This window comes from Syngnathus scovelli, unplaced genomic scaffold, assembly GCF_024217435.2.
Source record: "Syngnathus scovelli strain Florida unplaced genomic scaffold, RoL_Ssco_1.2 HiC_scaffold_25, whole genome shotgun sequence".
NCBI lineage: Eukaryota > Metazoa > Chordata > Actinopteri > Syngnathiformes > Syngnathidae > Syngnathus > Syngnathus scovelli.
The window spans coordinates 806,358-833,445 of NW_026061342.1; the positions used below are offsets into that span (position 1 = coordinate 806,358).

General features: G+C 46.7%; 2 non-coding genes and 2 pseudogenes across 2 annotated transcripts; 3 read left to right on the forward strand and 1 right to left on the reverse strand.

The window, feature by feature from the left end:
• LOC125993026 (janus kinase and microtubule-interacting protein 3-like) overlaps nucleotides 1–27,088 on the forward strand; it is a 128,075-nt pseudogene that overhangs the window by 93,141 nt on the left and 7,846 nt on the right.
• On the forward strand, nucleotides 9,952–10,117 carry LOC125993056 (U1 spliceosomal RNA). The gene has a single exon (XR_007489961.1). It is a non-coding gene; the product is annotated as a U1 spliceosomal RNA (small nuclear RNA).
• On the forward strand, nucleotides 11,419–11,503 carry LOC125993045 (U5 spliceosomal RNA; annotated as a pseudogene).
• LOC125993057 (U2 spliceosomal RNA) lies at nucleotides 26,653–26,842 on the reverse strand. The gene has a single exon (XR_007489962.1). It is a non-coding gene; the product is annotated as a U2 spliceosomal RNA (small nuclear RNA).

Consider the following 27,088-nt stretch of genomic DNA (forward strand, 5'->3'; position numbering starts at 1 on the left):
TCGGACTCGGTGGTCAAGAGGCCGGACTCGGTGCAAAAATCCGACCGAGTCCACAGCCCTGGCTCAAACCTCATTGAATAAAGTACATAAGCAGACAAGTATATTCACATATTAAATAAATAAAAGAAACATTTTAAACATATAATTATACCTACACACCAAATCAATAAAGAAGACATAACTAGACATTTTTGATAAGTGGTAATGAGAAAGGTTTTTATAACTTTATGATCTGATATATATATTTCTGAGCACTTTGAAATAACAAATGTTTTTTGATATATTGCCTGAATAGCTTAATGACCCTTAAGGAACTGTTCAATGCATGCCTGATGATTTTCTAAATCACGGACACTGCCAAAGTCGTCTAAAAATGTTCAGTACTTGATTGTATCTTATGTTTTGACTAATTCTAGACACCAGTTTTCGATTACTACTGAACGTTCTGGACAGAGGGAAATATTTTGCCTAACAAAGAAAAGATATGGTTGAAAGCATGATTAAACTAAGAATATGATGACGTAAGCAAGTACATGGAGATCAAAAGAACAAACAAACAAAAACATGGTAAGTGGTGAGTACAAACTTTGCATGGTCAGGGAACATTAATAAATAGGTAGATGATGTCACAGCCAAAAGCTCACATAATTCCGTACAAAATGACAAAATTGAAAGAATGATGAATGGATGAGGTGGAACAGTATATGTGCAAGAATGTTTACAGGAAGGTCACTTGGAGATAAAACCAGCAGGTGCCAGAGGGAGACAGCCAAGCCAAAGACGATCGTCAAGGCTGAAAGACGGAAAGGACAACAACAGCCCCCACAAATCGAATCTCCCATAATCAGCACCCAACCCCACGGAACCAGCTCTCACCGAACCAGCACCCACTCCCATGGAATCAAACTCTCCTGTGAACTTGCCCCACCCCAAAGACTCATCACCCATCAAACTCGGCCCACACTGGCCGACTGAATATAAGCTGACCAAAGAACCTTGAAGGTGGCCTTTTCTGAATGGAGACTTTGCGCTCTTGAAAGGCCCAGCGCTGTATTGTACTTTCCTGAAGACAGAGCTTTCTGAACAAGAATTGTGATTGAACTCAACCAACCTGTGTAAGTCTAATTTCTGCTTCAGTGTCTTAGCATTTTCCTAAATCTGAAGAAATCAAACGAGCACACAGTGAGTAAATTGGATAACTGGTGATTGGCAATGACTTTTGCCGTGAGGCGCAGATAGTGCGCTCCCTAAATTGTGGACAAAATCCAACAGGTGCATGAACTCAATCTGTTCTTCAACAGATTTGATTCCGCCTCCCCCCCACCCCTTCACCTCGCTCCGCATCTTTTTCTACCACCTTCGACACTCCAGCCCCCCCGCCAGCTCACCAACCCCCTCCCCCGGAGTCACTCTTCTGTCTCCTGTCTCCACTCCATCACCCCGGTCTTCCGACATCCCCCTCTTCTTTACAGATCTTCAGGTTCACTTCAGAAAGATCAAAGCAGGGAAGACCCCGGGCCCAGACGGCATCTGGCCGAGACTGCTCAGGGATTGTGCGGACCAGCTGAGTGGTGTGGTCAGGTACCTGTTCAACCTAAGCCTGAGCCTGAACAAGGTCCCAGTACTGTGGAAGACCTCCTGCGTGGTCCCTGTACCAAAGGTGCCATGCCCCAAGGAGCCTAACCACTTCAGGCCTATTGCCTTGACTTCCCACCTGATGAAGACTATGAAGAGGATCATCCTGGGTCACCTGCGTTCACTAGTGGGAGCGCAGCTGGACCCCCTGCAGTTTGCTTACCTGCCTGGTGTTGGGGTGGACAATGCATTGATTTATTTACTGCACAGAACACTGCTTCACCTGGAGGACAACAGGAGCACTGGGAAGATCATGTTCTTTGTTTTCTTCAGCGCTTTTAACACCATCCAGCCGTCACTGCTTAGGGTGAAGATGGAGAAGGCGGGTGTGGACCAGTGCCTGACTGCATGGACAACGGACTTCCTCACCGACCGGCCGCAGTTTGTGAGGTTACATCGCAGTGAGTCCGACGTGGTGCACTGCAGCACTGGTGTCCCCCAGGGTAGGGTGCTCCTTTCCTTTTCACCCTGTTCACGTCAGACTTTACCCACGACACCGCACACTGCCAAATCCAGAAGTTCTCCGACGACATGGCCATTGTTTGAAATGTCGCAGAGGGGAACGATCTGGAATATAGGTTGGTCATCAAGGACTTTGTCAGCTGGTGTGAGCTCAACCAGCATCAGGTGAACAACACCAGCAAGACGAAGGGGTTGATTGTGAGCTTCGGGAGGACAGCACCCATCTTCACTCCAATGAACATCCAGGGATCGGACAGTGAGGTAGTGGAGAACTACAAATTCCTGGGTGTTCGCCTTAACAACAAACTGGACTGGACTGGACTGATCACACCCATATCCTGTACAAAAAGGGCCAGAGTCGCCTCCATCTGCTGAGGAGACTGAGGTCCTTCGGTGTGTGCAGGGCTCTCCTCCGGACCTTCTATGACTCTATGGTGGCCTCGGCCATCATCTACGCTGTGGTCTGCTGGGGTGGGGGCAGTAGTGACCGGGACAGGGGGGGACTGAATAAGATGCTCAGAAGAGCGAGCTCTGTTCTGGGCTGTCCCCTGGACTCCATTGAGGTTGTGGGTGAGAGGAGGACGTTGATTAAGCTTAAATCCATCATGGACAACACCTCTCACCACCTCCATGAGAGTGTGCGGTTCCTGAGCAGCTCCTTTAGCGGCAGACTTTTGCACCCTCGGTGTAGGAAGGAACGGTTCCTCAGGTCCTTCATTCCCTCTGCTGTCAGACTTTACAACATGCATGCCGCCTGATAAAATGAATGTGTTTCGTCTCTACTAGCAGCACTTGTGTTTATCCTTGTCTGTTATTTACCCTTTTTTGTAATTCTGGCACTTGTTTTATTCTTGCACTCGTATTATTATTGCACTGATATGCGCTGCTGTGACAAGTGAATTTCCCTGCTGTGGGATGAATAAAGTTCAATCAATCAGTCAAGAGTTGGTTCAGACTGAAGTCAAGTTTTTGATTTCAAAGCATGACACGTTAAATTGACTATGAAAGGGATCGTCTGATCCGAAGTCAGGTGCCTTATCCATTAGGCCACATCGCCATGTGAAATACTCCATGTTTTCAGTGTGGCCTTGATAAGACTGTTTAACGGTTCCCAACAAGCAAGGATGCCCAATGTGGGAACCGAACCCACGGCCCTGAGTTTAAGAGTCGCATGTTCTCCCCACTGAGCTAACCAGGCTTTTCGACCTTGGAATTGTTTCATTTTTTCATTTTTTTTGAATGGGTTAGGGGAAATAGAGAAATGTTTTAAGTGTGGCCTCTGAAACACATCTATTGATAAGACTAAAGAATCAAAGGTTCCCGACAAGTGTGGGCTGCCCAATATGGGGATAGAACCCACAACCCTGAGATTAAGACTTGCATGCTCTACCACCTGAGCTAACCAGGCTTCTCCTATTAAGAACTGTTTCATTCTTTCACTTTTTTTAATGGGTTTGGTTCACGAAAACCAGAAGCCACGTTTTAAATCTGGCCTCTGAAACACATTCGTTGATAAGACTAAACATTTAAAGGTTCCCAACAAGTGGCAGCTGTCCAATGTTGTCTCTAGTTGGAAACCCCAGCCCGAGTTGGAAACCCTAATTGGAAACCCTTGCCCCAGTTGGAATTCCTAGTTTGAAACCCTACCCGGAGTTGGAACCCTAGTTGGAAACCCTAGCCCTAGTTGGAAATGCTGGCTCTAGTGTGCAATAGAGAAAGCATTTTTTCTTTTGGTTTTTGTCACTTTGTTGCACTGAAAATGGAGATTGGGGGGGAGTCAGCACAACAAAAAAGAAATCAGAAACCAAAACCTTTCTGACAGTATAGAAAAGAATAATAAATAATACATAGAATAAGGTTTACTGTCTGTGAAGTTGAGTTTAATTGAAATGGCCAGTGGTTGAATCAATTTTACAGTAAAATAGCTCTGTAAAACCAACTATTCATGGCCTCGGTAGCGCAGGCGGTAGCGCGTCAGTCTAGTAAACTGAAAGTCGTGAGTTCAACCCTCACACGGGGCTATGTCTTATTTAGTCCTAACCCTAACTCGAGCCCTTGTTGGAAACCCTAGCCCCAGTTGGAAACCCAACTTTGAGAATGGTCAGACAGAAGTACCTTTTTCTTTTGATGAAGTTCAGTTTGATGGAAATGGACGGTGGTTGAATCAATTTTACAGTAAAATAGAATTTTAAGACAGGTGCCACAAATTCTCGTTGGCGCAGGCGGTAGCGCGTCAGTGTCGTAATCTGAAAGTCGAGAGTTTGATCCTCACACGGTGCATGATTTATATATATTCCAACCCTAAATCTAGCCCTACCTGTAAACCCTAGTCCTAGTTGGAAATCCTAGCCCTAGCCTAGTTAAGTTTGATCAAAATGGGCGGTGGTTGAATCAATTTTACAGTAAAAAACAATTGCACAAATTGCAAATGCATAGCCTCGTTCGCGGAAGTGGTAGTGTGTCAGTCTCATAATCTGGAGGTCGTAAATTCGACCCTCACACAGGGCACACTTTTATATAGTCCTAACTCTAGCCCGAATTGGAAACCCTCATCCTCGTTGGAAGCCCCAGTTGGAAACCCTGGCCACAATTTGAAACCTTAGTTGGCTTCCCTAACCCGAGTTGGAAACCCTAGTTTCAGAATGCTCAGACTAAAAGTCACTTTATCTTTCTGTGAAGTTCAGTTTGATTGAAATGGCCGGTGGTTGGATCAATTTTACAGTAAAAAAGAATTGTAAAACTGTAAATGCACAGCCTCATTAATGCAGGTGCTAGCATGCCAGTCTCACAATCTAAAGGTCAAGAGTTCGGTCCTCAGGTGGGGCAGACTTTTTATATACCTAGTCCAAACTAGCCCTAACCCTAACTCTAGCCCTAGTTGGAAACCCTAGTCCTAGTTGGAAACCTTAGTTGAAAACCCTATTTTCAGTAGGGAGCAGGTTGCTCAGACTAAAATAACTTTTTCTTCTTTTAAGGGGTAGGGCAGCAAAGTAAGCAGGGATTGTGAATATCAGCAAGCACAGGTTGCTCAACTGGAGTCAAGAGAAACAAATTAAAAATTGTACATCAGATGAAAAATGTGCCTCTTTCTTTTGGCTTTTGTCACTGACATTTGGGGTCACCACAACAAAGATCAAAACAGCACAAAAACAGTTTACCTATATTTTGTCACGTCTCGCCCCCAACTGCTCCACTATGTGTCTGTCTTGGTTTCTGTCTGTGTGCTCGCCCCTCCCCTCCTGTGTGCCCATGATCAGTGTGATTGTTCCCACCTGCCTCTCGTTACCTGTCGTGTATAAAAGTCCTGTCTGCCCCTCTCTCCCTGTCGGATCATTGGTTTTGGTTTTGGTTGCTGTCGTTCGGTGTTGGCGTGCTGTCTTGGTGCCGTCGTGTCCTGCTGTCTTCTTGTTTCACGTCCCGGTCAGTCAAGTTATTGTTTAGGTCATGTCAGTTTACCGAGTCTGTATTTTGAGTTGCTTCGGTAGACCCTGGTCCGGGCTGCACTTGGTCGTCCTGCTCCATGCTCCACACCCGACCGTGACAGAATGATCCGACCATCACAGCGGCCAGCGCTTGGACCACCCTTCACCACCAGCTCCCGCTGCGACGCCCGATCCACATCCGAGCATGTTCCAGCGCCATGGGCTTGCAGCCGCCATCGGATCTTGCTCCAGCGACGCCGGGCTCACGGCCGCCATCGGAATTCCCCCCCGGCGCCATCAGCTCTGCGACCGTCGTCGGACTTCGCTGCCGCGACGCCGGACCCGCGGCCGCTATCGGAGTGCCCCCCCGGCGTCATCAGACTCACGGCCGCCATCGGGCTCCACCCCAGCGTCGCAGGACCCGCGAACGTCGCCAGACATCCAAGCCAGCTGCGTCGGACCCGCGATCGTCCCTGGCTCCGCTCCCTCTGCTGCGGCGCGTGATGGCTCTTGCCGCCGCGCACAGCCCCGCCTTCCGAATGTCGCCGATCACTGTACGGACTTTGTGAGTGGCCGCCGATCGCGGTACAGACTTCCCAAGGCGCCGCCCCAGTGCGGTTGTGTTTCCCCGAGTTTCCGCGGAGTGCGGTTCTGTTTCCCCAAGTCGCCGCCCGTGTGCTGTTGTGTTCCCCAAGTCGCCGCCCGAGCGCGGTTCTGTTCCCGAAGTCACCGCCAGAGTGCGGCTCTGTCCCCTAGGTCGCCGCCAGAGTGCGGCTCTGTCCCCTAGGTCACCGCCAGAGTGCGGATCTGTCCCCGCAGTCACCGCCCGAGTGCGGATCTGTCCCCGCAGTCGCCGCCAGAGTGCGGATCTGTCCCCGCAGTCGCCGCCAGAGTGCGGATCTGTCCCCGCAGTCGCCGCCAGAGTGCGGATCTGTCCCCGCAGTCGCCGCCAGAGTGCGGATCTGTCCCCGCAGTCGCCGCCAGAGTGCGGATCTGTCCCCGCAGTCGCCGCCAGAGTGCGGATCTGTCCCCGCAGTCACCGCCAGAGTGCGGATCTGTCCCCGCAGTTGCCGCCAGAGTGCGGATCTGTCCCCGCAGTCGCCGCCAGAGTGCGGATCTGTTCCCCGAAGTCGCCGCCAGAGTGCGGTTCGGTTCCCCCAAGTCACCGCCCGAGTGCGGTTCGGTTCCCCAAGTCGCCGCCCGAGTGCGGTGCGGTTCGGTTCCCCAAGTCGCCGCCCGAGTGCGGCGCGGTTCGGTTCCCCAAGTCGCCGCCCGAGTGCGGCGCGGTTCGGTTCCCCAAGTCGCCGCCCGAGTGCGGCGCGGTTCGGTTCCCCAAGTCGCCGCCCGAGTGCGGCGCGGTTCGGTTCCCCAAGTCGCCGCCCGAGTGCGGCGCGGTTCGGTTCCCCAAGTCGCCGCCCGAGTGCGGCGCGGTTCGGTTCCCCAAGTCGCCGCCCGAGTGCGGCGCGGTTCGGTTCCCCAAGTCGCCGCCCGAGTGCGGCGCGGTTCGGTTCTCCTAGTTTTTTTTTTTTTTTTGGGACGTCGGGAGACGTCCCTTGTGGGGGGGGTTCTGTCACGTCTCGCCCCCAACTGCTCCACTATGTGTCTGTCTTGGTTTCTGTCTGTGTGCTCGCCCCTCCCCTCCTGTGTGCCCATGATCAGTGTGATTGTTCCCACCTGCCTCTCGTTACCTGTCGTGTATAAAAGTCCTGTCTGCCCCTCTCTCCCTGTCGGATCATTGGTTTTGGTTTTGGTTGTTGTCGTTCGGTGTTGGCGTGCTGTCTTGGTGCCGTCGTGTCCTGCTGTCTTCTTGTTTCACGTCCTGGTCAGTCAAGTTATTGTTTAGGTCATGTCAGTTTACCGAGTCTGTATTTTGAGTTGCTTCGGTGGACCCTGGTCCGGGCTGCACTTGGTCGTCCTGCTCCATGCTCCACACCCGACCGTGACATATTTTCCTCTTTCAATTTGATGATACACTAGACATGAATACCTGTTTAGATTTGAAATCTTATCCATTAGGCCAGATAGCCATACAGGAAATTCTGACAAGTGATAGCAGTGCAATGATTTTTGAGCATATACAGTAAATCTACAGCCTAGATTCAAGTGGAGTTAACTGACTGGATCAGAAGATTAAGGGGTTCAAGTCCCTTCGTTGTCAATTTAATGAATGTCAAGAGGAAAGTAGCCTAGTGGATAATGTGTCTAACATTAAATAATAGTTTTTATTTTGTTTCTGCATTACCCAATACATCTCCTTCACATTGTGACACATTCTCCCATTATCTGTCTGTGTTGGGTAGAGAAAAAGATTTTAAAGGAAAGGTAAGTATTGTTGTGTTGTGTTTTGTTGTATTGTGTGTTGTCATTACCGTATTTTCTGGACTATAAGTCACGTTTCTTTTCATAGTTTGGGTGGGGGGGCGACTTATACTGAGGAGCAACTTATACGTGATTTTTTGTCACAAATTTTCAAAATTAAAAAAAAAACGAAAAATGGATAAACGAACCGTGATGTAGCAAGGGATTACTGTAGTTTGAACTGCAAGTGACATCAGTGGCGCGGCGGTTGTTTACTTAAAGGACAAAGGATTCGATCACGGGATGACGAAGATGACGAAGGGCCCCATGTACTACCGGCATCTTTAGTGGCTTTGCTTGTAAGTGACACAGAGGACGGAGAGTTTTTTTTTTCCCAATGATCATCACACACACATCTGGGTGTGGTGAGATTTGTCATCTGCATTCAACCCATCCCCGTGTGATTTTGATCCATCCCCTGGGGGAGAGGGGAGCAGTGAGCAGCAGCGGTGCCGCGCTCGGGAATCATTTGGTGATCTAACACCCAATTCCACCCCTTAATGTTGAGTGCCAAGCAGGGAGGCAATTGGTCCCATTTTTATAGGTATGACCCGGCCGGGGTTTGAACCCACAACCTTCCAGTCTCAGGGCGGACACTCTACCACTAGTTTGAAGGATTTAATGATTTGGAGTGACACAGAAGGTTTGAAAAACTATTATATGTTTCACGCACACCCGGTCCTATTCTATGGAGCTCTCTTCGACCTCTGTGGCTGGAAGTGCCACCTCCAGGGATGGAAGTCCACGCTGCCACACGCCTGGAAGTCGATGCCGGTGCTTGGGGCTGTGTGGCGGTGAACTGTTTATGTTATTGTTATTTGATATATTTGTCATTTTCAAAACTTGTTCAGGAAAAAAAATATTATTCAGTGGTAATGTTGGACGTTTTCAATAAATACAAATTCATACAGTTTTAGGGTTCTCAGGTTAAAAAAGGCAATGCATGCACGGGGGCCCCCAGGGCTGCGTGCTTAGTCCATTGCTCTTCACCCTGCTGACGCATGACTGCACTGCGACCTACAGCGACAACCGCATAGTGAAGTTTGCTGACGACACGACTCTGGTGGGTCTCATCACGAAGGGCGACGAGACTCGGTACAGGTCGGAAGTTGACCTTCTGACCATGTGGTGCAGGGACAACAACCTCCTGCTGAACGTCAATAAGACCAAGGAAATCGTTGTTGACTTCCGGAAGGGTCACACAACACACCTGCCGCTGATCATCGACGGTGCTGTGGTGGAGTGGGTGAGCTGCACCAAGTTCCTGGGGGTGCACATCAGTGAGGACCTCTCCTGGTCCGCAAACACCTCGTCACTGGCAAAGAAAGCTCAGCGCCGCCTGTACTTCCTGCGGAAGCTCAGGCGTGCATGTGCTCCTCAGGCAGTCCTGTCTACATTCTACCGTGGCACCATTGAGAGCGTCCTCACCAGTTGCATCGCTGTCTGGGGTGGTAACTGCACTGAACAGAACTTGAAGGCCCTGCAGCGCATAGTGAATACGGCTGGTAAGATTATTGGTGCTTCGCTCCCCTCCCTGAAGGACATTTACACCTCCCATCTCGCCCGCAAGGCAACCTCGATTGCCAGAGATGTGAGTCACCCGGCTCACTCTTTGTTTGACCTTCTGCCCTCTGGGAAGAGGTATAGGAGCCTGCGCTCCCGCACCACCAGACTCGCCAACAGCTTCTTTCTCCAGGCTGTTAGGGCCCTGAACTCGCTACTCCCTTCTGCGTAGCGTGCGGCACTGTTGCGCTATTTTCTGGAATTTCTGCTGTACGCACACTTGCTCCTTTTTTTGCTCCTCTTATTTATTTATTTATTTGTTGTGTTATTTATTCAGCACGCTTTTGTTATACTTGTTTACTTGTTTGTCTGTTGTGGGCCATGTCTTGTCACCATGGGATAGGGGGGAACGAAATTTCGGTTTCTTTGTATGTCTTCGGCATGTGGACAAATTGACAATAAAGCTGACTTTGACTTTGACTTTGACTTAAACAGTTCTACGAATCCTGTTTCATCCACTGAGTGTGTATGTGTGCCACACGTTTTTAGCAATTAAGCCCGTGACTGAAAATGGCGTGTGCGGTAAAGACGTCGGCCCATGATCAAGAAGGTGGTTCACCCCATGTGAGGCTCAGCCATTGCACTACGGTTGTGCTGACCTCTGCAAATTCCCCTACTGTGTGAATCTTGACTGCATTATTTCTGGTAGTGGGGGACTGTGTTCGCGCTCTCCTCTGGTCTTTCTGATGAAAACAAAAATTAAGCGCAGTAGTATGCACATGGACTTTAAGTCTGCGATGCTGTGACACACTGAACGCTTTTGATTATGTAATTAACTGTACTCTGGAACTGTGTGTCAGGGTTCTCCAGATTATTCTTATCGTATGATTATGTTGGAATGCAGCCTGTAATAAATAACCTAGCTAGATTAGTTTTATGCTTATGTTGGAATGCAACCTGTGATAAATCACCTAGCGTGTCCCATCCTACACAAAGTCGTAAAACACCCCTTGCTATGTTTTGACTAGAGGTCAAGGGCTTTCTCTATTCAGTCCACTCTTACCCCCACCCTGTTTCTCTTAATAAAAATGCTCTTGCAGGAGGCGAGAGTCAGACCTCCATTCGAACATCGCTGTACACACAGCGACGAATGGACTCTCCACCTGCAGGTGTCTAAAGGGACTTTCTCGTCTCCCGTGTGGTTCTTGCAAAATAAGTTGGACTGAGCGAATCTCTAACACTGTGCATTTGCTCGTTAAACTGTATTCACCAAATTAGCAAATGCAAAATAATATGTAATTACCACGTTCCTGACTCGTCATATGATATGAACGTATCAAAACCTTTTTGTCGGCTGTAGGTCTGTCTTTTTAAGAATGCGCCCGATTGTTGTTCCTCATACATCACAAGTATGGATTTCTAGAAAACAACTTTTACTTTCTAAAGTAAAATGACAGAAATATTTTCTAATGTCAAATATCAAACGCCACCAACGCAGTGGAGGTGAATTACACTCCAAACCATGCCAGCAACGTCAAAAGCCTCAATTATTTGCGACACAAGGGAGACATAGAGCATTTCCGAAGTTTGAAAAATCATTTGAGAAATTACGATCGTATTTTGTTTCCCGATTTGTGTTGAATAAAGTTATGAAATTACAAATTTTCAAATAAAACACAGGGATGGGATCATTTCCCGTTCTCTCAGACCAAAAGTACACGTACCAAGACATACAACTGTTTTTACCATCAATAATCAAAATAGACGCCCAATATAATTGAAAGAACGAGCGCCATCAGTGTTCGATCAGATACCTACAATCCTGTGCGCCAACAATGTTTAAAGTAAGTGAGACATTAATGAACACAAAATACTCGTTTAAACATTCTATTTTGCTTGAGTCCTTGTAAGTATAGTAAATCCATCAACTTCTATTGTTTGTATTAGAAGGAATGGTTGCTGCAATTTGAGTGTGAGACCGCCTGTGAATTTAGTGAGACCAGCAGTGGGGTGGCCCGTTTTGACTCAGATTTTCAGATCACTCGTTTCTCTTCAGATCGAATAAATCTTTCGCCTTTTACTAAAGATTTCTGTGGAGAGGAACAATAAAGAGTATACCATTTCCGTGGAGAGGAACAATAAGAGTATATCTCAATTTGTTGATGCTCTGCGAAAGAATATCAATATTGCAACGGATAGCCGCCTATATCATACTCCGTGCAACAATCATACGTTCACATAATTTATACCGGCACGTGTGAACATGTTCACATAAACAGAGAAATTATGCCGAGTGCAGACAGACAATCACGTTTAAAACCTCGTTTATCATCCATCCATTTATCCATCCTATTCCGCTTATCCGGGTTGGGTCGAGGGGGAGACAGCTTTAGGAGGGACTCCCAGGCTTCCCTCTCCCCAGCCACTTCATCCAACTCAACCCGGGGAATCCCAAGGCGTTCCCAGGCCAGCCGAGAGACATAGTCTTTCCAGCACGTCCTGGATCGCCCGCGAGGTCTCCTACCGGTGGGACATGTCCGGAACACTTCCAAAGGGAGGCGTCCAGGAGGCATCCTGATGAGATGCCTGAGCCACCTCATCTGGCTCCTCTCACCGTAGAAGAGCAGCGGCTCTACTCCGAGTCCCTCCCGGATGACCAAGCTTCTCAAGGGAGAGCCCGGACACCCTGCAGAGGAAACTCATTTTGGCCGCTTGTATTCTGGATCTCGTTCTTTCGGTCACGACCCAAAGCTCGTGACCATAGTTGAGGGTAGGAGCGTAGATCGACCGGTAAATTGAGAGCTTTGCCTTTTGTCTCAGCTCTCTCTTCACCACGACGGATTAGTACAGAGTTCGCATTACTGCCGACGCTGCACCAAACCGCCTGTCGATCTCGCGCTCCATCCTGCTCTCACTCGTGAACAAGACCCAAATATACTTGAACTCCTCCACTTGGGGCAGGATCTCATCCCCGATCCGGAGAGGGCATCCCACCCTTTTCCGACCGAGGACCATGGCCTCGGATTTGGAGGTGCTGACCCTCATCCCGACCACTTCACACTCGGCTGCGAACCACCCCAGTGAGAGCTGGAGATCACGGCTTGAAGAAGCCAACAGCACCACGTCATCTGCAAAAAGCAGAGACGCAATGCTGAGGTCCCAGAACTGGACCCCCTCAACGCCTTGGCTGCGTGTAGAAATTCTGTCCATAACCATTATGAACAGAATCGGTGACAAAGGGCAGCCTTGGCAGAGTCCAGCCCTCACTGGGAAAGAATCTGACTTACTGCCAGAAATGCGGACCAAACTCTGGTATTGGTGATACAGGGACCAAACCGCCCTTATCAGTTGGCTCAGCACCCCGTACTCCCGAAGCACCCTCCACAAAACTTCCCGAAGGACACGATTGAACCCCTTCTCCAAGTCCACAAAACACATGTGGACAGGTTGGGCGAACTCCCATGCCCCCTCGAGGATCCTGCCCAGGGTGTAGAGCTGGTCCACTGTTCCATGGCCAGGACAAAAGCCACACTGCTCCTCCTTAATCCGAGGTTCGACCTCCCGACAGACCATCATCTCCAGCACCCCTGAATAGACCTTACCAGGGAGGCTGAGGAGTGTGATTCCCCTATAGTTGGAACACAACCTCCGGTCTCCCGTCTTAAAGAGGGGAACCACCACCCCAGTCTGCCAATCCAGAGGCACCGTCCCCGATGTCCACGCAATGCTGTAGAGGCGTGTCAGCCATGATAGTCCCACAACATCCAGAGCCTTTAAAAACTCTGGGCGGATCTCATCCACCCCCGGGGCCATGCCCCAGAGGACTTTTTTGATTACCTCAGTGAGTTCGACCCCAGAGATTGGAGAGTCCACCTCAGAGTCTCCAGGCCCTGTTTCCACAATGGAAGGCGTGTCGGTGGAATTGAGGAGGTCTTCAAAGTACTCTCCCCACCGACTCACGACGTCCCGTGTCGAGGTCAGCAGCATGTCATCTCCAGTGTAAACAGTGTTGACGGTGCACTGGTTCCCCCTCCTGAGACGCCGGATGGTGGACCAGAATTTCCTCGAAGCCATCCGGAAGTCATTCTCCATGGCCTCGCCAAACTCCTCCCACGCCCAGCTCGGGCTCCTTTTCAGTCAGAGAGGCGATATTCCATGTCCCAAGAGTCAGCTTCTGCAGCCAGGGATCGGTCCGCCAAGGTCCCTGCCTTTTTCCGCCGCCCATTTTGCACTGCACCCGACCCCTTTGGCCCCTCCGGCAGGTGGTGAGCCCATGGGAAGGGGGACCCATGTTTCCTTTTCGGGCTGTGCCCAGCCGGGCCCCGTGGGCGAAGGCCTGGCCACCAGACGCTCGCCTTCGAGCCCCACCTCCACGCCTGGCTCCAGATGTGGGGCCCGGTGACCCGCGTCCGGGCGAGGGAAAACAAAATCCATTTATGTTTTTCTTCATAAGGGGCTTGTGAGAGCCGTGCTTTGTCTGGCCCTTCACCTAGGATCCGTTTGCCATGGATGACCCTACCAGGGGCATGAAGCCCCAGACAAGATGGCTGCTAGGATCATTGGGGCGTGCAAACCCCTCCTCCACGGTAAAGTGATGACTAACGAAGGGGCTTCGTTTATCAATGCAGTTTAACTTCTGGTGGGACCCATTTGAATTGGCACATGCCAGTCTATTGTAATTTGGCAAAAAATATTGTTTTTAAATAAAAAACAATAACCAACCCTGTCAATTGCACAAGCACTCCTCTTTACTGTTCACAAGCACAATCACAAGTACAAGTCGTCTTCATCCATAAGCACATGAGTCTTTCCTTGTTAAAACACAGCAGCCCTACAAAAAATGTTCCATCAACTTTTAGTGTCTTAATAGACAATGATGGTATTTATTTAAATATTGAAACAAAATATCTACCTCCTTCAATGTTACACGTGAATGCACATACAGAGAGAAGTTTTATTCATTTTGATAAGGCTACATGAAACAAAATATAAAGGTGAATACACACTGTTTTCGTGCACCATTTTAGCCCAATTCCATCATTTCCTTGTCTGTCTGTGCCTCCTTACCAGCAAATTTCTGGAAGTCCACATGGCGTCTTTGATGGCAGCAAAAGTGAGCCACTGCTTTGTAAAGTCTTCTTGCTTGATTTTCAACGGGCTCACCCCATAGAGTACAAGGTTCAAGATTCAAGATTCAAGAGTTTTTTATTCGCCATGTTTGAGCGTGCCAAACAAGGAATTTGACTTCGGTAAATCACAGCCTCTGTTCAACATTTAGGTGACTAACAACAACATGTGAAAAATGAAAGATATTCTCAAACATCCCCTGATCTTAAACTGATCTTAAACTCCCAAGAGGGCAAGGAAAAACTCATAACTCCAGCTAGGGGAAATGAGAAACCTTGAGAAGAGACCACAGATGGGAGGGTCCCTCTTCGAGGATGACCAGGCTGCAATGGATGCAGAGAGGACACATAGTACAAACAGTGTAAACAAAAAAGATGTGGAAAGCGGGATGTTATTGCACAGTAATGACTCTGAGACTCTAAGAGTGGTGTGAGTTCATCAGAGCGACAGCCTGGGGGAAGAAGCTGTCTCTGTGTCTGCTGGTTTTAGTGTACAGAGCTCTATAACGGCGTCCGGAGGGGAGTAGTTCAAACAGGCTGCAACCTGGGTGCGAAGGGTCTGTTGAGATGTTGATGTCTGCATTCAACACTTCCCTTGCCGGGAACTGCAGGTCGCCCACAGGTATACGGCAGCCATGAACTACCTGAGCAGGTGCCACACTGACTCCTGGGCGCCACAGCCAGGTCGGGGGCACGTTGAGAGCGCTGATTGCCCCGGGAGTGCATAACGGACCTGACTGGGAGGCCATCATGGGCCACCATCCACGACAGGTCCCAACAAGTTTGTTTCGAGAGGGCGGGGTGGTTGACGTTGTGCCAAACTGTTGTGGGCTCGCCGAATGCGGGTCCGAGCACTGGACAAACCACTTCCCGCTGTACGACAGAGATCATAGATCTGTGACTTGTTAAAATGTCACTATTTTCTTGCTCTAATTTAAAGTTCTTCAAAAACTTTTTGGTGAAGAAATAAGAAGGTGGCGCGTTAAAAGACACAGGAATTCATTGGTCGATGGGTATTAGCTTTAGTTTCCGGAGGTATGTGTCACGTCTCGCCCTGCTCCACTATGTGTCTGTCTTGGTTTCTGTCTGTGTGCTCGCCCCTCCACTCCTGTGTGCCCATGATCAGTGTGATTGGTCCCACCTGCCTCTCGTTACCTGTCGTGTATAAAAGTCCTGTCTGCCCCTCTCTCCCTGTCGGATCATTGGTTTTGGTCATTGGTTTTGGTCATTGGTTTTGGTTCCTGTCGTTCGGTGTGTCGTCCTGTCTTGGTGCCGTCATGTCCTGCTGTCTTCTTGTTCCACGTCCCGGTCAGTCAGTCAAGTTATTGTTTAAGTCATGTCAGTTTACCGAGTCTGTATTTTGAGTTGCTTCAATAAACCCTGGTCCGAGCTGCACTTGGTCGTCCTGCTCCATGCTCCACCACCCGACCGTGACAGTATGAGCCCATCCAGAATCGTGTCATTGCTTGGCTTTTCGATGCATTTGGTGTAACGAGCGCGCTTCGCAGGTGCAGGGCAACATATCTGCTTCCGAGGAAGAGTTTTAAGTTCGGGACTCCTTCTCCTCTGTTTTTTTTTCTTTTTCTTCATGGTGTCCCTCTTCAGTCCCTCTGACTTGGATTTCCAGGTGAAGTAAAAAATGGCTCGGTCCAATTCTAAAAGCAACTTACTTGCTGGGATGAAAACAGAACTGATTAGTAAAAGCAAGGGTAAAATCACCACTTTTATGGTTAAAATTCTCTCTTCTACGGTGTTGGGTCTAAATACGATTAGACATTAAATCACTCACTGGAATGAAGAGGAGAAGACAACCAGAACAGGTTTACTCGCGAGGAGAACGATAGAGCAAGCAATCTCAGTTACAACCTCCATCAGTTCTGAGTCTTTACTCCACGTGCCCCTCTTTTTAATGTTATGGTTGCCCTGGTTACAGAGGCGTTGCTACACTAAAGGGAGGGGGGATTGTGTCTGTAGCAACGCTGATTAGCAAAAGAATGTAGTGTGGTGTGAATTAGCACTTCGCTGTTGGCTCTTGACCCCCCGCAGAGGCCGTCCGCAGCTGTCTTCCTTCACAGTTGGCTGACCTGTCCTCGAGGTCAACAAATGTCCTGACGCACGTTGATTGCCGCTTTGCTGTGGAACAAATGCAACTAGACCTTTGCTAACTTTATCTACTCGGTAATTAACACACAATAGTAATAAGTAACTTGTCCTAAACATTTCAACACACATTAAGCAAACGTGAGGTAACCGGTATGCAGTTCCTTAAACAAACATTGAGTAAATATGGGATAACTTTAATGCAACTACTTCTAACTGTATGTATCCCTTAACAAAGAAAAACAGGTCTGATAAACTACAATCTATGAACCAAACCTATATCTAAATAGAAGGAATGACATTCCTGCGAATCAAACAAAGAACATTTCACCTATGCAAATAAGCCCTGCTCATTGTTAGTGAAGGACTCTTTACGGGAACCAAAACACACAGACAACATAAGGACAGGAAAGGTACAAATGGCTGACAGGGATCAAAAGACATCCCTATCACATAAAAGGAACAAAGAGATAAAAGGAAAAGATAAACTCGTAAAGGCGAGGCCTCCAGCTCTGGCAGGCCAAAGCTTTACTTAAAATTATTCCAACATTTCCTCCCTGTTTATCACATATTAGCTCAAGTTTTTCATCACCAAGAACAACCACTTCACTCGATTTTCAGTTGTCGGATCACAGGCATGAGCACAAATATGTTTACACCCAAAAAGGTTAGTTGTTGCATCATCATTATTCGGAAACACCCAGATCTGGAAAAAAGTCTGTAAACTCAAGTGCAAAAATTTCATCTTCATCGTTATCATCAACATGTTGGCGTTCAGACATTAGGCATACCCGGGCCATCCTGTCTTCCATGGGCGATATTGCTGTAGTGATGAGACGGTTAAACAGAGCACGCAGACATGGAATACAACAACATCCACACAAGGTGAGTATAGCAGTAAATACTGCAACTGATATTATAATTGAGGACACAAGTGCTTTATACTTCCCAAAGGCATGCATCCAGTTGTCCCACATTGATGTGTCCACGCCAGAGTGCTCTTTCATCCTCGTGTTGAGGGTTCGCAGGCCTGCAATGGCCTTTGTCAGGCTCCCATCAGGGGCGGTGTTGTTGGGGATAAAGGTACAGCACTGTTCTCCGAACATTGCGCAGACCCCTCCTTTCTCAGACAACAACATATCAAGAGCAATGCGATTCTGGAAGGCCATTAGGGAAGTCGTGGCTAGCTGTTCATGCACTGCCTCAAGCCCCGCTTGTGTCCAATTGCCCAATTTTTGCACGTTGTAATGGATGTAATTTATCCTGTCTACGTTTTTGTTTATTGTACACCACCAACAAATGGAAGACTCCCATCCTGCTGCACTTTGGTCAACTAATTTATATTCGCTAGGAACCCCTCGGGGTACTCCAATTGCATCTATGTAAGTTGGATCATGGTCGCCTTTCCAATTTAGAGATCTTTTGGTTCTATCGACTTTAACCCATTCCACCGGCATAACCCTTTGCTCCTCTTTCACAAGATTTACGGCAGTCACTGGATATATGGCTGTGGGCAGAATTAACGTGACTAAAGCACAACTACCCGTACGGTTTCTCGGCAGACGATCAAAAATTCTACTATCTCCGCACCACCACCATATATCGCTACGTGACACAGGAACAAAGGATACATCGGTTTCAATTTTTTCACTGCACCAGTCGTCTGACAGATTTCCCAGCTTTTTTCCAGATCCGGTCATGTAAATACACGTAAAATTACCTTTTGCCACATTTCTCGAAAACAATGGTTTCCTTTTCTGAACAGACGTCATAGGGAACACTTCATCCCACATTTTACACTCTGGGCTAGGATTTGTAGTGGCCATAACAGATTTCACACAATCTTTGGACAACGGCGACGGGACAACATACAGCAATGGTCGGGGACCCATACAAACAACACATTCTGTTTTTGCTGCTTGTGCAGCTTGTTCTGCCAATAACAACCAATTGTTACTTTTACCAGTCACACCTGTAGTAGCTTGAAACCAATCATCCACATTCATTCTTGACAGATTTACTGCCACCACAGAAGGTACCTGTGGTAAAACAATTTGAGTGTCATCTTTCTGAACAGGTAAACTTTGATGGATTAATTGTTGTGATTGTTTCTCCTCGATTAACTTTATCTTTATCAGCCCCAAGGGGTCTTCACCTTGTACATCTACGCCTAACACCAGATAAAAATCATTGATCGATGAGACCCCTCCGCAACCTGGCACTTGCAAAGCAGCAGCTAAAGTTCCCACTGTTCGAAATGAGTATGGGTTACTTTTGAGATTTGATATAGTCAGTAAAATTGGATTGTACTGGCCATCTTTTACTGGCTGCATTTGCCCCCTAGTCAAAGTAATTCCCTTCTGTAACATCCTCTCCCATGCCCTAGTGTAAGCGGAAACATACCCCTTAGGCCCAGTGTTCCACAGCACATTTTCCCATTTACACCACGGCACTGCATTTATAGCATTCGTTGTCAAAGTACACATGTAAATATCATGATTTTTCCATGGCAGCCCAGATTTACCGCAATAGATTACACTGCAAAGGTCGAATTGATAAGTTACCGTTGTCCCTTTCTGGTGCAATAATTCCACACTACTGCCAGACATTCTCACACACCTGTCTGTAGTGCGTCCCGCAGGCACAGTTTTTTGCTCGATAACAGGTTCAATTTGTCGTTTAGCCCGATACAATGCAGTATTATTTTCAAAGACAGTGTGGTTAAGTTGCTCACCCATCTCTGCCTCACTCATCATGGCTGGGTGTGCGCCCACTGGTTCCTGTGAATACCATATTGCCAAAAATAACACAATAGCAGCCAAGGTGGCTACCAGGCATGCAACAGCCTCATTGATCCACCTCCTTGGCATTGGCATTTCACTGAGAGGTAAGGCCACCTTAATCAGACTTTTGCTCACCGTTTTGATCGGACGTTACCTCAAAGGAAATGACTCTCTTGCAATGTGTTAGGTGTATCCAAGTTGACCTCTCAGCTATTTTGAGTGCTGTTGGAGTGGTCAACAATACTTGGTACGGCACTTCCCACTTGGGAGAATGCCAGTGTTTCTTTTTGATGCTCTTAATGAGAACCCAATCCCCTGGTTCCACTAATTCCAGTTCCTGTTGAGGGACAGAAACATCCTCATTAGTGGTTTGTTTTTTTTGCTTCTCAAACATTTTTCTCATGTAATCTGCCAGATTGGAATCATCATCAGTTTCCCATTCATTTTGGAAATATGGTAATCTATATTGTCGCCCAAACAGTTTTTCATATGGGGTTAAACCCGCAGTACTTGTAATGTTAATGTACAGTTTTACCAAATCTAGACATTTTGTCCATGGTCTACCAGTTTCTTCCATGCACTTTTTTAATCGGTTTTTTATCGTCCCATTCATCCGTTCAATTAAACCTGCGGACTCAGGTCTGTAGGAACAATGATGTTTTAATTCTATGTGGAACATTGTACTGATTTTCTTTATCACTTGATTCACAAAGTGTGTCCCATTATCACTATAAATCCTCTCTGGAATCCCATATCTTGGTATTATTTCTTTACATAGTGTTTTTGCCACGGTTAAAGCATCCGGCGTTTTGGTTGGAGCCAATTCGATCCATTTTGAGAACGCATCTATTATGACCAGGCAGTATTTTTTTCCATCATCTCGATTTAATTCAATATAATCCATATGTATTGCTTGAAATGGATATTGTGGTTGGGGAAATCTCCCTCGCCTTGGTCTAAGATTACCTTGTGGATTGTGTTTAGCACATATCAAACAGGCTCTGCAAAAATTTTTTGAATATGAATTAAATCCGTATGTTGTATACATTCGGCTGACCTGCCCTACCATCCCCCCTGTTGACACATGCGTCGCCCCATGTGTCAATATTGCTGCCCATTTAAATATATTTTTTGGCAAGATAGGCCTGTCTTCTGGTCAGTTATAGACGTCATTCACCATTTTTGCCCCTTTTCTAATCCAAAATTGAATTTCATTCTTTGGGCTTTGTTGTTGCATATCTTTTAAAATTGTATCAGTGATTTGGTCTACATCTTGTGTGTAAAAAATTGTTGGTGTGTTTTCTGCAGCAGCCTTTGCGGCCTTATCTGCAAACTCGTTTCCTCTCGACACCTCATCAGCCTTGTGTGTGTGTGCTGCACATTTGCATACAGCTACTTTTTTAGGCATTTGAACTGCCTCTAAAAGGTCTTCTAGCAGCTTGCCATGGGTCACTTTCTTGCCCGTAGAGGTCACCATTCCTCTATTTTTCCAATATTGTGCAAACACATGAACAGTAGAAAACGCGTATTGACTGTCTGTGTAAATCGTTGCCACTTTATCTTTCATTAGCTTACATGCTTCAGTTAAGGCGATCAGTTCGGCAGCTTGCGCAGAATAATTCGATGGTAAAGCTTCTGCTTTCAACACTTTATCTTTTGTTACAACCGCGTACCCAGTTAGCGTTTTTCCCAGTTCACTTTTCCTTGATGACCCATCTACATACAGGATTTCCCCCTTTGTTAATGGTGTGTCCTGTAAATCTGTTCGAGACTTGGCTGTTTTTTCAGCCAATTCTTGACAATCATGTTTCTCACCATCCTCCTCACTTGGGATCAATGTGGCTGGATTTAATATTGTGCACCTCTCTAAGGTCAAATGGGGTTGGGACAGCAATGTTGCCATACATGACAAATGTCTCGCTGGTGATAAGAATGTCATGTTAGTCTGTAAAAGCAGGGCTGACACCGCGTGAGGTACTTTAAGAGTTAATGGGTGAAACAGCACAATTCCTGCACTCGCTTCCACTGCCATAGAAGCCGCAATTACTGCCCTTACGCAGTGTGGCAGCGCACATGCTACACTGTCTAATTTGGTTGAAAAAAATGCTATCGGCTGATACTTATCTCCTGATTTCTGCATCAATAGTGACGTCATGAAATGTCCTTTACAGTCTACAGTCTGGATGAAAGGTTTAGCATAATTTGGTAATGCTAAGGTTGCGCTCGACACTAATGCTTGTTTTATTACACAAAACGCCTCTTCTGCCTCTTTTGACCATATGATTGGTGATGACATTTTCATATCTTTCTCATACATTAATTTCTGCAATGGTGCTGTAATTTCTGCATAATTTGGCACCCAACATCTACAGTAGTTTGTTAACCCCAGGAACGACATCATTTGCTTCTTTGTTGTTGGTTTTGGTGCTTGCAATATGGCAATTTTTCTGTCTGAGACAATTGTTCTTCCTCCTGCACTTAAGTTATGTCCTAAATATTTTACCTCTGACCTACATAACTGCAACTTGCTTTTGTTCACTTTGTGCCCCTGTTTTGCCAAATGACTGAGTAATTCTATGGTATCTCGTTTGCAACTGTCCTCATCGGGTGAGGCTAACAACACATCATCCACATACACCAAAAGTTGGCTTCCTCCCGTAGGTTGAAACGTGGACATGCTTGCATTCATGGCTTGCGAATAAATAGTAGGACTTTCGCAATACCCCTGAGGTAATCTAGTGTACGTGTATCTCTGTCCCTCATATGTAAATGCAAACCAAAATTGACTCCCTTCATCAATTGGTACAGAAAAGAATGCATTGCTAATGTCCACTACGGTGAAATACTTAGCATCAGGTCTTAATGAATTTAGCAGCGTATGTGGGTCTGGTACACATGGTGCTCTTTGAATGACAGCGTTGTTTACTGCCTGCAAATCTTGCACCATCCTCCACCCTGTGGAAGGTGGTGCCTTCTTCACAGGAAAAATTGGAGTGTTGCAGGGTGAATCATCACATTTTACTATCACCCCTGCTTGGATTAAATCGCTTATTACAGGTTTTATGCCTTCCAATGCATCTTTTTTCAATGGGTATTGTCTAACGCACGGCCTATATTCGGTTCTTGATCTAACTATTACTGGGGAGACTCCTTTTATTAATCCAACATCAGTTGGTCCTTGGGACCACAACTGAAAAGGGACTTCTGCCAACAATTCCTCCTCTTTTTGCGTTAGAAGTATAGATCACACGTCTTCATCGGATGTCATGTGGACTTCCCCTTTAACGTGGGTTGTCCAATTCAACACTTTACGTGTCATTCCAGTGCTCTCACTTCTCCATGTGTTTACTGATGTTGCTACCCAATCAGTGGCATTATCCCCCTCTTCCACGAACTTTCCTAGATCTTTCCATTCCATATGTTTGCCCCGGAATAATGATACATGCAATGGATAACTCATCCTATTTAATTTTCGATCTATCCCTTCTGGTATCTTTATTGTTGCTGCTGCCACACTTTCAGTATCTGAGTACAGATATGTTATTGTGGCTCTGACTGGTGACAGCTTCATAAGAGTGTCATAGTATAATTTGTCAGGCCCCGGAAAGTTTTTGTACCAGGTGGTAATATGCAAATCATTAGATTGCATCCTTTCTTCCGGTTTTGTCAGAGACATTTCGCCTTCATGAAGTAGTGTTTCCGCAACTTTCGTTGGGTGTATGTTTGGTATGCCCAAAGCATAATCATAGAATGGTTGTCCTGTACCTTGGAGAACCATTGCATTGCTGTTCAGCAATTCATCCCTTCTCTTCACCACCAATCTCCCATTTGAATCAGTTATCAATGCCAATGTCAGTTGCGTCAAGCCATCTCTTCCCAATAAGTTCACTGGACAGTCGGGATATAGCAGAACCGGTAGGTTACATGCCTCTCCCTCAGGGTCTCTTATCCAAACTGGCTCAGACATTGTGACATGGGTCATTAGCCCATTTGCAGCTTTGACCCCCACCTTTTTCCCTGACTCGCGTGCGCCTGGTATTTGCTCCCTACAGACTGTTTTACATGCTCCTGAGTCGCATAAGAAAGTGATTGCCTTCCCATTCACCAGCAATCTGATCTGCGGCCCCTTTGTGTCTAGAGAAAATATCTCCTGTATATTTAGGCTAATCTCCATTTCATATTGGCAGTCAGGTTCCCATTTTGTTACATGGGGACCCGGTTTATTTTGACCCTGGTCTAGTCATAACTGTTTTTGTACCTTTGTGCAGTCACGTGCCATGTGACCTTTTTCTCCACAACTCCAGCATTCTATCTGGCAGGGTTGTCCAAATCCTATGCCTCTGCCTCTCCCTCTGCTTCTGCCTCTAAAGCCGCCTCTGTTAGTGGCTCCTCGCCCCCTCTGACCTTTCCACCCTCTGCCTGTATTTTGGTAGAAAGTGTCACTGTCCTCACCTACCAAAAAAATTTCTTTTGTCGCTTTCACTTGTTTCTGTTTTTCTTTGACTACTTTTTCTGCATGGAGGGCGTGATTTATGTATTCCTCCAAAGTTCCGGTGTTCATGCCTATATAATGTTTTATCACCCAGCCTTGTATTGCTGGCCTGGACCCTGCGTGGATAGCATTTTTTAATTGCTGTTGATAAGCACCTTGAGGCGCAATATCTTCCACCAGCCCACTGTGTGTTTTAAACACTTTTGTCATGCGCACTCGATACTCGTCAAAGGCTTCATTATCATTTTGTTTTGTTCTCCCTATCTCTGTATAATTTGCTCTCATTCTATATCTGTTGCGTACCCGGTTAATCAGCCCTTCCATTTGATTAATTAATTCTGGGCTGTTATAGGGTAAGGGTTGACCCCGAGCATTTATGGGTGCCCACTCTCCTCTGACCAAATGCCACTCAGGGCCCAAAGCAGTCATCCAGACTTGTTGGACTTCAGTCCCATTCAAACTATAAGATCTCCTCAAGTCTTCCATTCCTGTACAGAACTGTTCCACATCCTCCCTATAAGAAACTACCCCTTCTAATGCTTTCCTTATATCATCCATTGTCCATGTTCTGTAAACCATTACCACCCTCGGGTGTACTTGTTCATTTCTTGGGTCATAATTTGGGTTGGCCACTTGTATCATTGGATACAGCGGCATGTCTGGAGTTAATTCCGAATTTTCAACAGTTGCCTCTTCAGCAACTGGGGCTGAGGACCCAGGTTTGGTTCTAGGGATTAACGGATAGTTTGCTCCCATTTCCTTTGACCAATCCATTTCTATTGGGTTCTTCTGTCTGGTGGCTCTGTCTGTTAACCCATAAGGGGGGGGTGACCCCTCTTGTGCACCAGTGTCGGGTATTTGCGGATACAACTTCTCTATGACCTTATGTTTTGAAGTTGTAGCATGTGCTTTCCCTACGTGCTTCTCTACTTCCTCCACACCTCCCCCTTCTTCTCTAGCTTGCTGTAAATTTTGATTATCTCTTGCCTGCCTACTATTAGGCCCAGTCTCATCATCTTCCTTCCTACAATACAGTGCCTTTTCCACTTTCTCTTTTTCCCCTCTCTCTCTCTCTCCTGCTACTTTGAGCCAAAACACCACATCCTCATCTCCTTCTTTTTTCATCTTTCTAGGGTCTCTCTTTGTTTTCTCTTTCATGGCGCCTCTAAGTTCTATCAATTTGGTTGTTTTTAGTTGTCCCTCAAATTTATATTTCTTAACCCATTTATCGAGGTTTTTAAGTCGGTCGGGATCCTGCCTTTCAATTATTTTCCAATCTTTACATTTAAGATTATCTCGGATATTATTTTTACTCTTCCCGTTCCCCATTTTAATCAATTTGGTCCCAACTGTAAAACCATAGGGGTTTCTAAAGTCGGGTGTTTCCAGTGGGATAACGAAAAGATCCTGTGGTGATTCTCACTTCTACCAGCGTTCTGGTGGAGAATCCTTGCCTATTGCGTCCACAGAACCACGTTATGTGCTCCCCACTGCTTTAATATGGAATACTGTATCTAGTGATACGTACTCCCATTCACACTCTCAATCACTCAGTATTACGGAATTTTCGGCATCACGTGGTCTTCCGCTGACCTTTTACTTTTGACGGGCCTCTCCGTCGGACACCTCTGTCCTTTAACCGGTTTGTTACACTGGCGTTGTGTAACTTTTATTTAAACGGACCTTTCCGTTTAGGTACCTTTAGAACGAACCTCTCCGTTCTGTCCTAGGACTTTTATAGGGCACCGAGCCCTCGGCCGCTCATTCCTTTTAAAAAAAAACAAACTCACCCTCTGGTTCTCTTCACCTCTGCACCTCGGACTGCCTTCAACCCTTAGATCCCAGCTGACGAGCAGACAGCCAGCCTTTGAAAAGGATTCTAGGACCCCACCTAGGAAGGTCCTGCCGCGCGCGGTCTTTCTGGATCTCTGCTGCCGTCCGCTGGAATCCTCAGGTGTGTTGGCATCCGGCTCGAAGGACCAATTAAATGTTGGGTCTAAATACGATTAGACATTAAATCACTCACTGGAATGAAGAGGAGAAGACAACCAGAACAGGTTTACTCGCGAGGAGAACGATAGAGCAAGCAATCTCAGTTACAACCTCCATCAGTTCTGAGTCTTTACTCCACGTGCCCCTCTTTTTAATGTTATGGTTGCCCTGGTTACAGAGGCGTTGCTACACTAAAGGGAGGGGGGATTGTGTCTGTAGCAACGCTGATTAGCAAAAGAATGTAGTGTGGTGTGAATTAGCACTTCGCTGTTGGCTCTTGACCCCCCGCAGAGGCCGTCCGCAGCTGTCTTCCTTCACAGTTGGCTGACCTGTCCTCGAGGTCAACAAATGTCCTGACGCACGTTGATTGCCGCTTTGCTGTGGAACAAATGCAACTAGACCTTTGCTAACTTTATCTACTCGGTAATTAACACACAATAGTAATAAGTAACTTGTCCTAAACATTTCAACACACATTAAGCAAACGTGAGGTAACCGGTATGCAGTTCCTTAAACAAACATTGAGTAAATATGGGATAACTTTAATGCAACTACTTCTAACTGTATGTATCCCTTAACAAAGAAAAACAGGTCTGATAAACTACAATCTATGAACCAAACCTATATCTAAATAGAAGGAATGACATTCCTGTGAATCAAACAAAGAACATTTCACCTATGCAAATAAGCCCTGCTCATTGTTAGTGAAGGACTCTACGGGAACCAAAACACACAGACAACATAAGGACAGGAAAGGTACAAATGGCTGACAGGGATCAAAAGACATCCCTATCACATAAAAGGAACAAAGAGATAAAAGGAAAAGATAAACTCGTAAAGGCGAGGCCTCCAGCTCTGGCAGGCCAAAGCTTTACTTAAAATTATTCCAACATACGGTCAGCTCTCTTAATCCCCCAAACCCAAGAACAGATACTACACTTTATCTTAGCCAAAAGGCAGAGAAGCGATGGAGTATGCGAGTGAGGGACTCGCTTACAGGCTTCCCCGTCTACCCATTCTCACCAACGGTTTGTTAGAATAGGCCTCTTTGGCACATGTGATTAGCTAGGGAGCTTGAGCTATGCCATTATATCGCTGTAACACTTCTCTTGCTTTATTAGCTTTCTCTACTCTATGAAACCCTTTGCACATATGTAGAAGTCGCTCTCGGTTAAGATGACAAGGTCACACATTATCACACAGGCTAGGCAGTCG